The sequence below is a fragment of the Oryctolagus cuniculus genome, chromosome 16, assembly GCF_964237555.1.
Source record: "Oryctolagus cuniculus chromosome 16, mOryCun1.1, whole genome shotgun sequence".
Taxonomy (NCBI): domain Eukaryota; kingdom Metazoa; phylum Chordata; class Mammalia; order Lagomorpha; family Leporidae; genus Oryctolagus; species Oryctolagus cuniculus.
In genome coordinates this window covers 32,725,342-32,741,567 of record NC_091447.1, presented here as the reverse complement: position 1 = coordinate 32,741,567, position 16,226 = coordinate 32,725,342, and positions in this window count along the sequence as shown.

The following is a 16,226-nucleotide window of genomic DNA, read 5'->3' as shown; positions in this document are numbered from 1 at the left end:
AGTGTTAGATGACCAAAGTCACTAAAAAAAATAAAAAAAAAAAATGCTTTCACAGGCTGCCAAAGCCACCATGACCCCAGCGGGCGTGTGTGGCTCCCTCCTTCGGAAAATATGCTTCAGCCAGTGATGAAAATGTAAACCACACAAACCACTTGGTTTCTAGGAGAACGAGTTTTGAGAAACCATGTTTTGGAATAGAGCCTCAATTTTCCATTTCATAACAAAATTTCTCCCCCAAGAATTTTTTTTTAACTATAAGGAAACGGAGAATAGCATGTGTAAAGAAGACTTCAAAAAAAGAAAATGAAAACCTGGTTCAATCATGGAAGGCTTTATCGTTCAACAGACAGAACCGGATTGTAGGGTTGTTGCCTTCCCGGTTTCCCATCTCACAAGTCCTTTTAACAAAACCCCACCACTCTGCCATAGCTTCCCAGTCCAAATCTGCATGGCAAGTGTATTCCTAGAGCTTAGGCTCCAAGTGCCATAAAAAGTTAAATTCTGGAGGAAAAGAAAACACTAGGCTGCACACTAATAGTGACTTACTTTAAATCCTCTTTGAGCATAGGTTTTGCTGAGAAGTTAGTATGAGAGCTTCTGTGTTCTTATAAGAATCAAAGGAAAATGTCAAGAACACAGTGATTGGAGACTTGGAAGTGTTTTGTGTTCTGCAGTATGTCTTACAGGGCCCACGCTACCAGCAGACCACTGTCTCTCACGGAGTAAGGGTGTGATGGGAAGAAGGCCAGAACTGGGACTCTGCACCTAACTGAATAGCCCCAGACACGTGGCTATTTCTTTGATTTCAAATAAAGTCTCACATGAATACTTAAAAAGTCTATAGCAAAATGGAATGAAGATAAGCTTGCTTGGTCCAAATTTTTTTTTAACAATCCATGAATAGTTTTTGCATAATATAGATTTTTCATTAACTTTTTGAAGACTCACTTACATACTTTCTAAATAAAAACATTATTAGGAGTCATGAATGTGATAACATAAAGAAACATACTTAATAAATTATTGTTATGTTCATTTATAAGGATAGATTTATATATAATTACATTATTTTCAATTTAGAATTTATTATTTTGAAAGGTTCAACGGAATAGAATCAATTGTGAATGGTTTGGATGTATTCTATTCCAGCCAGTAATTATGAATGCTTTTTCACTTTTAGTTATCTTTAAGCAAATATTAAAAAGTGAAAATTATTTATAATAAATGCCTAACCAATTGTAATACCAAAAATCCTAACAAGGAGAAAATCCAAAAGCTCACTCAGAAGTGTGAAAATGTGGTACATGAAAGACCAAATTATTATTTTTAACTTATGACAACTAAGTATTATGTTTGCCCACATCAACTTCATTTTTAAATGTTATATGCAGACATATAAAATGTCCATCTCCTCGCATTGTTCAACATTGGGTTGAATGTTACTTTAAAAATGAAAATGACAGAACACCCTGCTTAATTCATTAGCAGACAATTGCTATGCTGTCACCTATACAAACTGGTAACGTCCCCAAATCTTGCAGTGTATTCTCTTATAAAGAGTACAGGTATGAGTAACAGGGCTAAAGGGCAAGTAGTGTCAAGCTCTATGTTGACAAGGTGAGTAATTACAGACACAGAAGATAACAGATGAAGAAGACTACAGAGACACAAAGGATGCAAGTGAGTGACAAACACGGAACCCATGTACACTGAAAGCAAAGCCAAGTGACTGTCCTGGCAGCTCTTGATTCTGCCTCGTGCTCATGCTTCTACTCTCACCCCTGCCATGTGTATCAAAACAGTTCAGATTTCCCAGGGGTAAACTTTTATTTTCATCACAAATTTTCAAATTCAGGCTCTGAATATAATAATCAAATCTACCTTGACTCACACTCTACCACTGACTCACACGTTTTCCCAAGGGCAAGAACTCATTCCCAAGGTCAAGAATGTTTGCAGCCTGGCATGCTTGGTCAATTTTCCATCTTCCTTGTGGTTGGTTAAGGTTTAGTTTAGACAGTTCTTGGTTTTCTCTGGTTAGCATCCCAAGTCAATTGCAGGCAGCATTTAGTGTAATTACACCCTCCCATTAAATAATTCTTTTTTTTGTTTGTTTGTTTCCTGCCACTTTTTGTAAGTTAAATGTGTGTTGACATTTAAAATTGAGTTGGAAAAAACTGCATTATCTGCAACTGCCCCTTGTTTTGGTGTGGATTTCTTTCGTGAAATTTCCCAAGTGTTCTTCAGCATCAGTGGTATAGATGGAAGCAGCAGATATTTTTGGACAATGTGCAGCTAAAACTCTGAAACAAGCTCTATCAGTCCCACAGAGATGGGAGAGACTTCCCCGCCTTTTCAGAGCACTGCCATGTATTGTGTCTGTCGCAGCCATCCTCAGAGTCAGTCCCCCGGAAACTCACAGAAAGAAGGGTCTTAACTGGAAGGAATTTTAGAGCTTATTTGGTTCCTACTTATCAGATTGGAAATTGAGGCTCAGACAGGTGGTTGATTGCTGTGATTCAATGCCGTGTGGCAGATGAAGGGTATGAACCCAGATTTGCAATTCTTGGTTCTATAATTTCACTAAACACTCCTAATAAAAAGCAAATGGAAAGATTATAAAAGATTCAACTGTTGCTTTGCATTGACAATGAAAATTTAATGTGAAACCGTTTCTCTGTGTAACAGTTGCAGCTTGCATCTTACCCGGGTTGTTACAGCACTGACAGCCTGACAGTTCCAATGTCCTGTGCTTCCAGCTTCCCCTGGAAGCATCTATGATACTCCTGGAGTCCTCAGTCAAGGAGGTACTCATAAGTTGTCCTTTGTAGTGGGACGACTCTGAGGAAAGTTCTACACCAAGTGCTCATAGCAGTACTCGTTTCATTAATGGGTGCTGTTCTCTTTGTTGTCTTATTCCCATATCCCCAGGAGGTAAGCAAAGTTAGAGACCTCTAAACTACTTTTTCTAATTACCTAGAATTTGGGAGTAAGTTACCCTATAAGGCAAAAGGAACTTTGCAGGTATGACTGAGCTTCCCAAATTTGGAATGGGAGGGTTTTACTGGGTGGTGTAAGTTGACCAAATCTAATTCCATGGGTCTTTCAAAGCTGTGAGGAGAGAGAACTATGAAGACCAAATAAGAGTCAGAGACATTCAAGACTAATGGCTTTGAAGACGGAGGAAGAGGGCCACGAGCCAATGAATGCAGGTGGCCTTTAGAAGGTGGAAAGGGACTTTCATTTCAGCTCAGTGAGGTTTGTTTTGGGTGACTGTAGGTTCCAGATATTGCAGCCTGAGGATGAGTCTTCTGTACTTAGTGTACTTAGACTCGCATGCTAATTTCTCTTGGAAACAGTTTCACAGACACACCCAAAATAATGCTTTTCCAGATTCCTTAATCCAGTCAAGTTGACAACTAAAATCAACCCTCATAACCATGGAACTGGTTAGCAGATGAGCCAGCATCCAGTACAGAACTGACTTCACTGCCTGGGCTCCTTTCAGGGAATCCAGGATTCCTGAGCTGCCAGGAAGAAGTGAATTCTGGTCCACTTGCAGGATCCTCTGCCCTACAGGGGATTCACCCTTCGGTCTTATCTGTGCTGCGTCCCTATGGGCTCTTTATTTCAGTTCATTTGGAGAAGGATCACTTTCTGCACCTCCACTGCTATAACCTGCTCTAAACCTTCATCACCTCTTACATTTTGTATTACCTCCTACTGAAATTCCTGATTCTACGCTTTCCCCATTACTGTCTCTTCTCAGTATGGTAGCAGAATTGCAACATCAGAACACATCTTTCCTTCACCCAAAACCTTCCAATGACTAGGATCTCTCTTGAAGTAAAATCACAGCTGCTAAAACGGCCGGCAGAGCCCCAGAGTTCTCGACTTCCACTTCTCTTTCCCTTTCTCTGAAGTTTCCCTCCTCTAGTTCACTGCACTCCAGACGTAATAACTGATTTTTCTCCCAACTCACCAGGTGTGCCTTGAATTTATTATTCTACCTATTTTTTGGTTTCCTCCCTCACTTCATTGCTTCTAACTCTGCGCTTCTCATCGGCTCTTCCTTTATCCCTTGATTTAGGATTGAAATGTTCCTTCCAGCTGACCACTCCCCTCAGCTCTTCCATGCTGTATTTCTTTCCATAGCACTTACTACCTTCTACTATTTCATTCATTTACACTATTTTGCTTACTCACTAATTCCATGCATGCTCTCACCTCCCCTCACTGGACTATTAAGTTTTATATAATAGGAGGTTTTTATAATTAATAGCTTTATTTGTCAGAGTACTCTTTGGTCTACAAAATATTGAGTGTCCAGTATATACTCGCCACTCCCTTCCTGGACACAATTTGTTCTATATTAACAGCATGCACAAGTGTAGTAAATTGTTTACAGTTGATGAGTCAATATTAATATATTATTATTAACTAAAGTTAATAGCTTACATTGGGGTTCATTTTTTGTGTTGTAACCCCATGGTTTTGACAAATATACAGCGACATGTATTCACCATTACAGTAGCATACAGAGTAGCTTCATTACCCTAAACATCTCTTGTGCTTCACCTGTTCATCCCTCCCCCCAATTTGTTCCTCTCTCTCCCACTGAACCTCTAGCAACCGCTGATCATTTTGCTGTTTATGGTTTTGCCTTTTCTAGAATGGTATATAGTTGGGGTAATATAGCATATAGCCTCTTCAAATTGACTTTTTATTCACTTAGAAATATACATTTACATTTTCTCCATGTCTTTTTATGGCTTGATAGCTCATTTCTTTTTGGTACTGAATAATGTTTTTTGCCTGAAACAGTTTATCTGTTGATCTATTGAAAGATATCCTGGTTGCTTCATTGAATAATTCTTCAATAAATATTCATGTACAGGTTTTTGTGCGGACACATGTTTTCAGTTCATTTTGGTAAATGCCACAGGGCACAATTACTGGATTTTATGGTAAGAGTATGTTCAGTTTTGTAAGCAATTGACAAAATGTCTTCCAAAGTTTGCTGTACCATTTTGCATTCCCACAAGCAGTAAATGAGAGTTTCTGTCACTCCACATCTCCACCAGCATTTGATGTTGTCAGTGTTCTGGACTTTGTCCATTTTATTGTGTAATGATATTTCATTGTTGCTTTAATTTACGACTCCCTAATGAAATATGATGGGGAGCATCTTTTTGTTTGCTTATTTTCCATTTGTGGCTCTTCTTTGGTGAAGTATCCCTTGGATCTTTGACCTATTTTTAAATTGGGCTGTTTGCTTCTGGTTTTTTTGTTTGTTTGTTTGTTTGTCTCTTGTCAGTCAGAGTTAGACAGTGAGAGAGAAAGAGAAAGAGAGAAAGGTCTACCTTTTTCTGTTGGTTCACCCCCTTTTTCTGTTGGCCGCACCAGCCGTAGCAGCCGGCGCCCTGAGCCGATCTGAAGCCAGGAGCCAGCTGCTTCCTCCTGGTCTCCCATGCGGGTTCAGGGCCCAAGCACTTGGGCCATCCTCCCCTGCACTCCCGGGCTACAGCAGAGAGCTGGACTGGAAGAGGAGCAACCGGGACAGAATCCGGCGCCCCAACCGGAACCTGGGTGCCGGCACTGCAGGCGGAGGATTAGTCTAGTGAGCCACGGTGCTGGCCCTGTTTGCTTTCTTATTGTTGAATTCTATGTGTATTTAGATACTAGTCTTATGGTGATACGTGTTTGCAAAGACTTTCCAACACTCTACAGCTTGTCTTCTTATTCTCTTAATACTGCCTTTCACAGAGAAGTTTTTCATTTTAGTGAAGTCCAACTTCATTGAATTTTTTCTTTCATGAATGGTGTAACAGTAGAATTTTTCATCTGTTTTATTCATTGCTTTATCCTTAGCTCTTGGCAAATGGTAAGGACTCAATAAATATTTGTTGAATGACTGAGAGCTGTTACCTTGGGGGTTTATATGCTTTCTTTTTTTCCCAAGGGAAGTATTCATTTGCTACATCACTCTTGAGAAGCAATCCTGAGCTCAAAACCTACCCATCCTGCACAAAAGATCTGTAATGCAGATGTGGCTGTCATCTACCTGCATGAGGTGAATAGTAGCAGATTAGAGTGTGCACATTATTTCGGGGTGATAATGTCTTGGGTCACCCTATTGTCTGAGTATCTCTGGTTAATGTGAGGTCTTCCTATCAAGTTAGAATAAAAGTGAAACAATAAGAATGGAAGTTCTGAGAAAACATCAAATATACTAAATATATTAAACTAAGACAGGAATTCATCTTTAGGAAATGTAAAAACATTTTTGTTTGTGGGACACAATAGGCATGCTTTTAATTTCTCTTAAGAATTATCCCGGTGAAGTTGAATTGCTAACTAGAATAAAGAGAGGGTACCCCACCAAGGTTTGAGCCTCCATCTAGTAAAAGCAGGAGAATAGACTTCCTTTCTTTTTTTCTCCTGGTGGAAAGGATTCAATAAAATTTGATTGCATCATGCAGAGCTAAATGGAAAAATTGATCCATAAAAATACATAGAAGGGTAAAAGCTGTGACTTATGTGGAAAGTAATGGAAGTGAGGAAATGTTCCTGAATTTGTTATTCTCCACTAAGATGTGAAGAACAAGAAGTCCAGGTGCAATCTTGTAGAAGGAGGTAAGTCAACTAGCTTAATGAGCTTCATCTATGTCAGAGAGCTTTGACACCACAACAGTGCTAGTTTTAATGCAGGGCTATGAGGATTTCTTTTTAAAGGAAAAGGTTCCTTTGTCCCAGGTATTAAAAAGCTTTTGGTCTTTTTCCTTCTCTCTAATCCACCTATGAATAGACACATGGAGTCCTGGGAGGTATCAGGATAAGACTCTGTAAAGGAAATGTTCTTTTACAATGATTTCAATTTTTTCTTTGTAGAGTAAGGAAGCCAAAGTTGAGAAATCCTTGGAAACAGTGCCAGGGGGTCCTGATCTGCAGCAGAACACATCTGAGAACACGTGCCTCCTCTGATGTTGGCCCTGGGCACCTGCTAGCAAGTCCTAGCCCTGGGCACCTGCTAGCAAGCCTGGACCACAGGCTTCTCAGGGGAGGTATGGTGCTTTGGCAACTATTGAAGCCCATTGCTCAACACCCTCGAGATAAGAATTTGGTGATTAGATGCAAGGTAGGTGATAGCCTTCAACTGCTATTGTCTTCCAATTCACCTTGGCTCCCCAGCCAAGATCATTCTTCCCAGGCAGTCCCCACAGAGTGTGTGTTGTGGAGTCTCAGGTTAGCCACAGTTTTTGCAGATGTGTATCATGGTCTGAAGCTTCTTTGCACAATCCCAATTCCTTTTGCTTCCCTTTCACTTGTGAGAAATTGCCTGTTATATTCTGAAGGCTCCCCTGTCCAATTCTATTCCCTCCTCTTCTTCTCTTGTGCCAGCTTACAGTTCAGTAGACCATGTGCATCTCCAATTCTCCCTCTGTCTGCTTCCCAGAGCATGTAAGTTATACATAGGAAGATCTAAATGAATAAAGTGTCTTTATTCATGTTTTATAAAATAGTATACGTAAGAATCAGTTTGGTATAAAAAGTACATTGTATACACATATACAATACAGAGGCAGATAACCATGGTAGATATATTTGCATCCAATAACTACGTCAAATTCTCCTTTCTGATTGTTCCCTGTACCAGTTCTACTCCTCACAAGGACCTTAAACTTGGTATGAATTTTCCCCATATTTTTCTAGGCATATGCAATTTGTACCACATGAGCAATTCTGTATTTCATATATTGTTTGCACCAGTTTTGTATTCTATCTTTTATTTAATAATATATCTTAAAGAGTTTTCCACTGTAGTACTATAAATTTGTACCATCTTTTGAACAGCTACATAATACATACTATTGTGCAGAGTTTCATACACCTGTGTTTAATTTACTTGTTTAGTTGTTATTTTTTTTCTATATGAAGCCATATAGGTATGGACAATCCACACAATAAGAAGTTCAACTATGTAAAATAAAAAGCAAAATTTACCTCTCTGTGCTACTGTATACAAATCTCACTCCCTAGGGATTACAATTTTTAACACTTTCTGATTTTGGTTCTTTTCACTGTTCCTTAAGTGTTACATTTCTATTTTTAAGGTTTTATCAAAATTAAAAACCACAGCTATAAAAGAAAGGGTCAATAGATTTTGAATTAGTGTTATTTGAATGGCCCATAGGATGGAACAAACGCTCTCACATGTGCTCAGTCTACTTTCTTGAACCAAAAGCCTGACCAGGCAGAATGACATCGTGATTAATACCATGAATGCTACAGGCAGTCCCAGTTCTACTTCTGGCTGTCACTTCCTGGTGGATCCGGTGTGCTTCATTTTCCTCATCTCTGAAGTTAAGATAAAACTATCTCGTAAGGTTTTCATAAATTAAAGAGAAGGGCCTTTACTGTGAACTACACCTAGGTTTGGGTCCCACCAAAGACACCTACTGATCACCTGCTGTGACAGTGTCCTCCTGGATCTCTTTTCAGGCCTCAGTAAAAGTGAGACAGATAGGAGCTCTCTTCTAAAGGCACGTGAGAGCTCATTTATTACATCAGACTATGTAAAAGTGTCTGATATAGAGTCACCACTGCGTAACTGCTAGTTTTTCCTCTGGAGATGTGGATCTTGGATAATTTTCCATAGCACGGCCAATATTTCATGAGTTTCTTGGTTACTTAAAGAAGTCTAAAGGGTACAGCAATTTTTGCATGAACTTAAGAACTGCAATCTTTAATAAAGAAGAAAAATATTTCTGATTCTAACAATGACAGAAATCTGCAGAAGGACACACATTTCTTCTATTAATGTCTTATAATTAATATGCCAAGACTATGCACATGTTTTATTGACTAGTGAAGAAATCCCATTTTATTTAATTTTCATATTGACATAAATTTTTTTGACTATTAGATGTTCCAGTGTTAAAACTGATGGGTAAAGCCACTGCCCACAGTGCTGGCATCCCATGTGGGTGCTGGTTCAACTCCCTGCTGCTTCACTTCCCATCCAGCTCTCTGCTATGGCCTGGGAAAGCAGAAGATGGCCCAAGTTCTTGGGCCTCTGCACCAGCATGGGAGACTCAGAATAAACTCCTAGCCCCTGGCTTCGGATTGGCACAGCTCCGGCCATTGCGGCCATCTTGGAGGTGAACCAGTGGATGGAAGACCTGTCTCTCTGCCTCTGCCTCTAACTCTGCCTTTCAAATTAAATAAAAAAATGGATGCAGTTTATTTCGATTTTGGTTCATTTAAGAAAGGATTCTAACTATGAAGAAACATGAAGATTTAGCATAGTGCTTGGTTCGTTGCCAGTCTCCTCCACATATTCATTTGGATTAATCATAAACTTTAAATTTTTTCCAGCTACATTCATGCAGTAAAATATATCAGTTGCAGTTTCTAACATTAATGATGTAGTACAGAAAGATTTTCCACATATCTAGTTGATTATCCAAAATAAATAGGTTGGTGGATTCTGAGAGCATTGCTCAACTCATGGAAGGATTATAACTAAAGTGAGATTCCAGCAGCAATATCATAGAACATTAACAATTTTGTACATTTAGAAAAGTACACAGTGTGAAAAACATTCTTGATGACAATGATGTACCTGAAGTTCGTGTACAATATACTATTTGAATTGTTTTCTGCCTCTTAATTCTCAAGCTGATTGGAGTTGGATGACATGAGACATCCAAACAGTTCACCTGGGCAAGACTTCAAACTCAAATTATAAGCCAATTTGGGAAATTAGTGATATCAGGAATGAAAACTATAGAGGTTTTTGATAACACATATGTAGCATGAAATATTTTTTAAAAAGAACTTGGAGATTTAAATTGACTCATTTTTAAAATTTTCTATTTATTTATATTTTTAAGCTCAGAGTCCAGTTGTCTCTGAGATGATAACTTACAAGATTCCACTTACAACCAACATTGCTGGGCTTGCCTTTTCCAAAATGGTTTATCACTTAATGGTCCTACCAGTTCAATTAATACAAGTAGATTTTAATTAACACAGCTAACATTCATAGAAAATCTAACCATGTGTCATGTACTCTGTGAGCCCTCCTAAGAAATATGAGTATAGGCACTGTTCTATTTCAGCACTCAAATTACTTCTGAAATAATCAAGGTGTGAGCATTTGGCCTATTGGTTAAGATGCCTGCTTCCCATACTGGAGCATCTGGGTGCACATTCTGGTTCTTCTATCAATTCCAGCTTCCTTTTAATGCTTACCTTTGGAGGGATCAGGTGACTGCTCTAATAACTGTATTCCTGCCACCCATGTGGGAGACCCAGATTGAGTTCCAGGCTCCTTGCTCTGACCTGGCCCAGCTCTGTTCACTGTGGATATTTGGTGAGTGAAACAGTGGGTGGGAAATAATGTCTACTATCTGATAGAGTGCAAAGAGAATAGCCATAAAAGGTTAAGAACTTTCTCAGGATTCTTGATGAACTCAGTTAAAATTCTGAATTAAACTGTAAGAGTTATATGTCTTCCTACATCTTATGTATACATACAGATTCTATCACCTGCTAGTGTGCATCTGTTGTTATCCATGTAGAATACTGCTTCTCAAACACACTAGCTCAGGGAATATGGCAAATTTTGATTCAAGAGGTCTTGGGGCCAGCGCCGCGGCTCACTAGGCTAATCCTCTGCCTTGCGGTGCCGGCACACCGGGTTCTAGTCCCGGTCAGGGCGCCGGATTCTGTCCCGGTTGCCCCTCTTCCAGGCCAGCTCTCTGCTGTGGCCAGGGAGTGCAGTGCAGGATGGCCCAAGTGCTTGGGCCCTGCACCCCATGGGAGAGCAGGAGAAGCACCTGGCTCCTGCCATCGGATCAGTGCGGTGCGCCGGCCACGGCAGCCATTGGAGGGTGAACCAATGGCAAAGGAAGACCTTTTTCTCTGTCTCTCTCTCTCACTATCCACTCTGCCTGTCAAAAAAAAAAAAAAAAAAAAGGTCTTGGGTGAAGTCTGGGAATTTTCCTTGTTTCCAAGTCCCCAGGTTTTGAAGATGCTGTCGATCCTTGGACCTCACTTTGAATATTATTAATACAGAAGCTTTTGCCTATGTTTGCATATGAATTTGCAATGGAAGACTTGAAAGGCATATTGAGTTCACTTTTTCTATAATTGATAAATAGATAGATTAGCTTTGTTTTTTGTTCTTTGTTCTTAGGTACATATTTTGATGAGATACTTTGATGATATAAAAAAAGTAAATTCATTGTGCCATTACCCCTGTTGGAGAGATTCAGCATTTGCATATTTGATTTGCTGATTACTAAGCAAAGCTTATATTTCCCTACCTTGCTGATCATTACTGATCAATTACTATTATTTCACTTTTCTCTTTCAACAAGATAGGTGGTGGGGGATGGAGCTGTGGCATAGGGGGTAAAACCACCACCTGTGAAGCTAACATCCATATGGGTGCCAGTTTAAGTTCCAGCTGCTCCACATCTGATCTGGTTCCCTGCTAATGCTTTAGCTATTTCGGGTCTGTTCTTTTTCCATATGAATTTTAGCATCATTTTTTCTAGATCTAGAAGAATGTCATTGGTATTTTGATTGCGATCATATAGAATCTGTAAATTGCTTTTGGTAGTATGGACATTTCGATGATATTAATTCTTTTTTTTTTTTTAAGATTCATCTTATTTATTTGAAAGACAGAGTTACAGAGAGAGGTAGAACAGAGAGAGAGAAGTCTTCCATCTGCTGGTTCACTCCCCATATTGCCACAATGGCTGGAGCTGTGCCAATCCGAAGCCAGGAGCCAGGCGTTTCATCTAGGTCTCCCACGTAGGTGCAGGAGCCCAAGGACTTGGGCCATCTTCCTACTGCTTCCCCAGGCCATAGAAGAGAGCTGGATCAGAAGAGCAGGGCTGATGACTCCGTGGCTTACTTGGTTAATTCCTCCGCCTGCGGCACCAGCATCCCATATGGGCGCCGGGTTCTAGTCTTGGTTGCTCCTCTTCCACGCCAGCTCTCTGCTGTGGCCTGGGGAAGGCAGTGGAGGATGGCCCAACCCTGCACCCGCGTGGGAGACCAGGAAGAAGCACCTGACTCCTGGATTCAGATCGGTGCAGCGCCGGCCGTTGTGGCCATTAGGGGAAGGAAGACCTTTCTCTCTGTCTCTCTCTTTCTCTCACTGTCTATAATTCTACCTGTCAAATAAAAGAAAGAAAGAAAGAAAGAAAGAAAGAAAGAAAGAAAGAAGCAGCCGGGACTAGAACCGGCACCCATATGGGATGCCGGCGCTTCAGGCCAGGGCGTTAACCCACTGCACCACAGCACCAGCCCCTCAATGATATTAATTCTTACAGTCCACAAACATGGAAGATTTTCCATATTCGTGTGTGTGCTTCTATTTCCTTCTTTAATGTTTTGTAATTTTCATTGTACATATCTTTCACATCCTTGATTAAATTTATTTCAAGGTATTTAAATTTATTGTAGCTATAGTGAATGCAACTCAACTTGCAAGTTGTTTCTCAGCATGGCATTGTCTATTTACAAAAAAGCTATTGATTTTTGTGTGTTAGTTTTATATCCTGCAATTTACCAAACTCTCTTACAAGTTCCAATAGTCTCTTAGTGGAGTCTTCTGATTTCCCTACGTATAGGATCATGTCATCTGCAAACAGGGATAATTTGACTTCCTCCTTTCTAATTTGTATGCCTTTAACTTTTCTTGCTTAATGGCTCTGGCTAAAACTTCTAGAACTATATTGAGTAGCAACAGTGAGAGTGGGCATCCTTGCCTAGCTCCAGATCTTAGTAGAAATGCTCCCAACTTTTCCCCATTCCATATGACACTGGCTGTGTGTCTGTCATATATTACCTTGCTTGTGTTAAGATCCTTATATACCCAATTTCCTTAAGGTTTTTGTCACGAAAGGATGTTTTATTTTATCAAATGCTTTCTCTGTATCTATTGAAATAATCATGTTTTTTTAAAGATGTATTTCAATGAAAGGCAAAGTGGGGGGGGGGCTTCTATCCAGTGGTTCTCTCTCCAAATGCCCACAACATCCGGGGCTGGGCCAAACTGAAACCAGGATCCAGTAGCTTCTTCCAAGTGGGTGCAGGGGCCCCAAGCACTTGGTCCATCCATTGTTGCTTTCCCAGGCACATTAGCAGGGAGCTGGATCAGTAGTGGAGCAGCCAGGACTGGAACCAGCACCCATAAGGGATGCCAGCACTGCAGACAGTGGCTTAACTCACTACACTACAGCACCGGCCCCAATCATATGGTTTTTATTCTTCAATTTGTTAATGTGATGCATCACATTTATTGATTTGTGTATGTTGAATCATCTCTGCATACCACTTGATCTAGGTGAATGATCTTTCTGATGAGTTGTTGGATTCAATTAGGTAGTATTTTGCTGAGGATTTTGAATCTATGTTCATCAGGGATATTGGTATAAAGTTCTCTTTCTTTGTTATATCTTTTCATGGTTTTGAAGTTAACGTGACGCTGGCTTCATATAAAGAGTTTGGGAAGAATCCTTCCCATTCAATTGTTTTGAATATTTTGAGAAGAATTAGATTTAGTTCTTCTTAAAAAGTTTGGTAGAATTCAGCAGTGAAACCATCCAGTCCTGGCCTTTTCTTTGTTGGGAGGGTCTTTATTATGGATTCAGTCTCTGTCTTGGCTATTGTTTTTCTTATGTTTTCTAGGTTGGCATAAAAAAATAAAATTTAGGGAACAGCACTTGTGAAAAACTTCCAGACATCTGACAATAAACCTACATACCTCCACAATCTCATTTTGAAAATCAGGTCCAGGTGGTTCTTTGGGCTATATTCTGTCTTTGGACTGATTCTGCATTTCTTTTCTCATGGGACTGGTATGAGAAGGATGTGTCATTTCTCTTCTACAAGTACTTTATCTATGTACCCATGTCTAACCCCCAACTACAGAGGCCATTTGGGGAAACAATGGCAGACAACAGAGGCCAAATTTGTTCTAGGCTCTGGGGAGAAACTTTTCCCTTTGAGTCTTTTGTTTTTGTTTTTATCATGCTTTTTACTGATGAACTTTGTAGGCAAGGATGAAATTGCTAGCAAAGGTGCAAAGTCTAAGCAAAATGCTTCATTACTTTTCATTCAGCAAAAGAATCCTTAAATCTTACTCAGTAGCAAAGTTCTGATCACAGAGACAGGAGAAGCAAGAAGGATTTTAGTCGATCAATTCACTATAACAAGGTTTGTGTGTAAGCATGTGTAAAAGGTACTCTTCAGAAATCTGGAGTAATGGAATGAATCCTGGTGATATGCATCATGGTAATTAAATTTATAACTCTATCCATGGGTGTGGTTCCCTGATGTAGTGCCAAATGCACTCTCATCATGGGAGAATTTTCCATATCACTCTCTCTCTCTCTCTCTCTCTCTCTCTCTCTCTCTGTGTTTGTGTGTGTTTGTTCAAACTTTCAACATTAGTTTGTGTGCTGACAAGTCAGTCAGGTTTCCAAGTTGTTGATTTTATGTGAACTGAGTTTTTATCCAGTGTGGATTGAAAAAAGAGCCAATGAATAGTCAGGGGAACTGCTTCAAGACATGGAAATTTACTCAGGATTAGCATTTAAGGCAAGAGAGTCTTTGGAACACTGGGCATTGTTTCAACTTGAAACCGCAATTATGAAAGTGCATAATTGCAAAATGATAGCATCTCAGTCTGACCTCAGAGAACATCCAGTGGATGCTTGGATATTTTCAGTGACAGACCATCTCTGTAACATATTGTCTAAAAATCTGAGTTCATGAGCTGTTTGCTGATCTCGTTAATACAGCTCTTCATAAATTATTTCTTTCTTACCTAGATAATTCACAATTGCTCTTTGGAGTAATAGTACTCTTTCTCCATTTGAATTCTAATATCTCATACCGAAAAATCATGACTTGAATATTTTCAACCCCATTTTCCTAATATCTATGATACCAATGATCTTTTCCTGGTTTTCAAACAGTGATAAGGTCACCTTCTGCCTTCTTCTTCATTAGCTTATTTCTAAACACAGAACAGGGTTGGGTTCAAAGGATTTATTTCTGTAGTAATTTCCAGTTTCAGTAGATGAATTTTCACTTTAGCTTTTCAGTAATATTTATTCTTTGAAGTTTTTGTTGTTATTATCTAAATTGAAACTCTGGAGTTACCCCTTGGATATGGTAATAAATGAATATCAAGCCTGATAAAAGCAATTATCTGTAAAATTCACAGTTGAGGAAGGGTCACCAGAAATTATTTTTAAGGGATTTTACAGTGGAATATCTGACTGAGGCACACGATTAATGAATCTATCATCACCAAACTGTTTGCAAGACTGTGTGCAGAGGTAGATGCCAGAAAATATATGCCTATTTTAATTTGTGTAATTTTCAGAGTAAGCAAAATTATATACCACTTAAATCCAGGTAAAAACTTCAATATCAACTATAAAGTCAGGTTTCAAATTGGCATTTGTGCTTGGAATTGTCAGTTCTAATTGGTCTGCCATAAGCCACTGGGAAATACACGTTTGCTTCCAAATACTTGTGAACAAAATTCAAAATGTTACTCTAAGCTTCTCCAGAAGTTATGGATTCTGTTAGAATTTTTTGCACTAAAACTGTAATAAGAAGGGAATGTGTCCCCTTCGTTATCCAGTTAGTGCTGTCTATTCCAGAATGATGTAATGTGTTGCTAGGTTAGGCATCAAGTGATTTTAACTTGATTTGCTAATTTATTTATTTTTTCAGAGTTGGAGCAAAAGAAAAACAGGACTCTAAGCCCCCAGGCCTTGTGAGGTTTCCCCACCGTGTCTGCAACTGGACGATCTTCATGCAGCCACTGGAGCATCACACTCTGCCCTTTCATCACAGAGGCAGTCGCAGAACAGAATCTCTGCATTAGGAGACAAGCGTGAGTCCCATCCTCCAGCTTTCTCCTAAAGATGTGCCCTGGGTTCGCTTTTGAGTAATGGAAAAGAAATCAAGCTCAGTCTCACACACTCCTGATTTGGGTTCTAAAATGATGAAATGAATGAGGATAAAGGGGCTTCTGACACATCTCTCAGTCATAGGCACTGACCTGTCATACATCTGTCAAAGTCACACTGAAATAAACCCAGGGACTTAATATCTTTGAGGTAATAGAGAACTTCTCTTTCAGTTGAACTTAAAGAAATGAATTAAGGCTTGTCAGTGTGAGT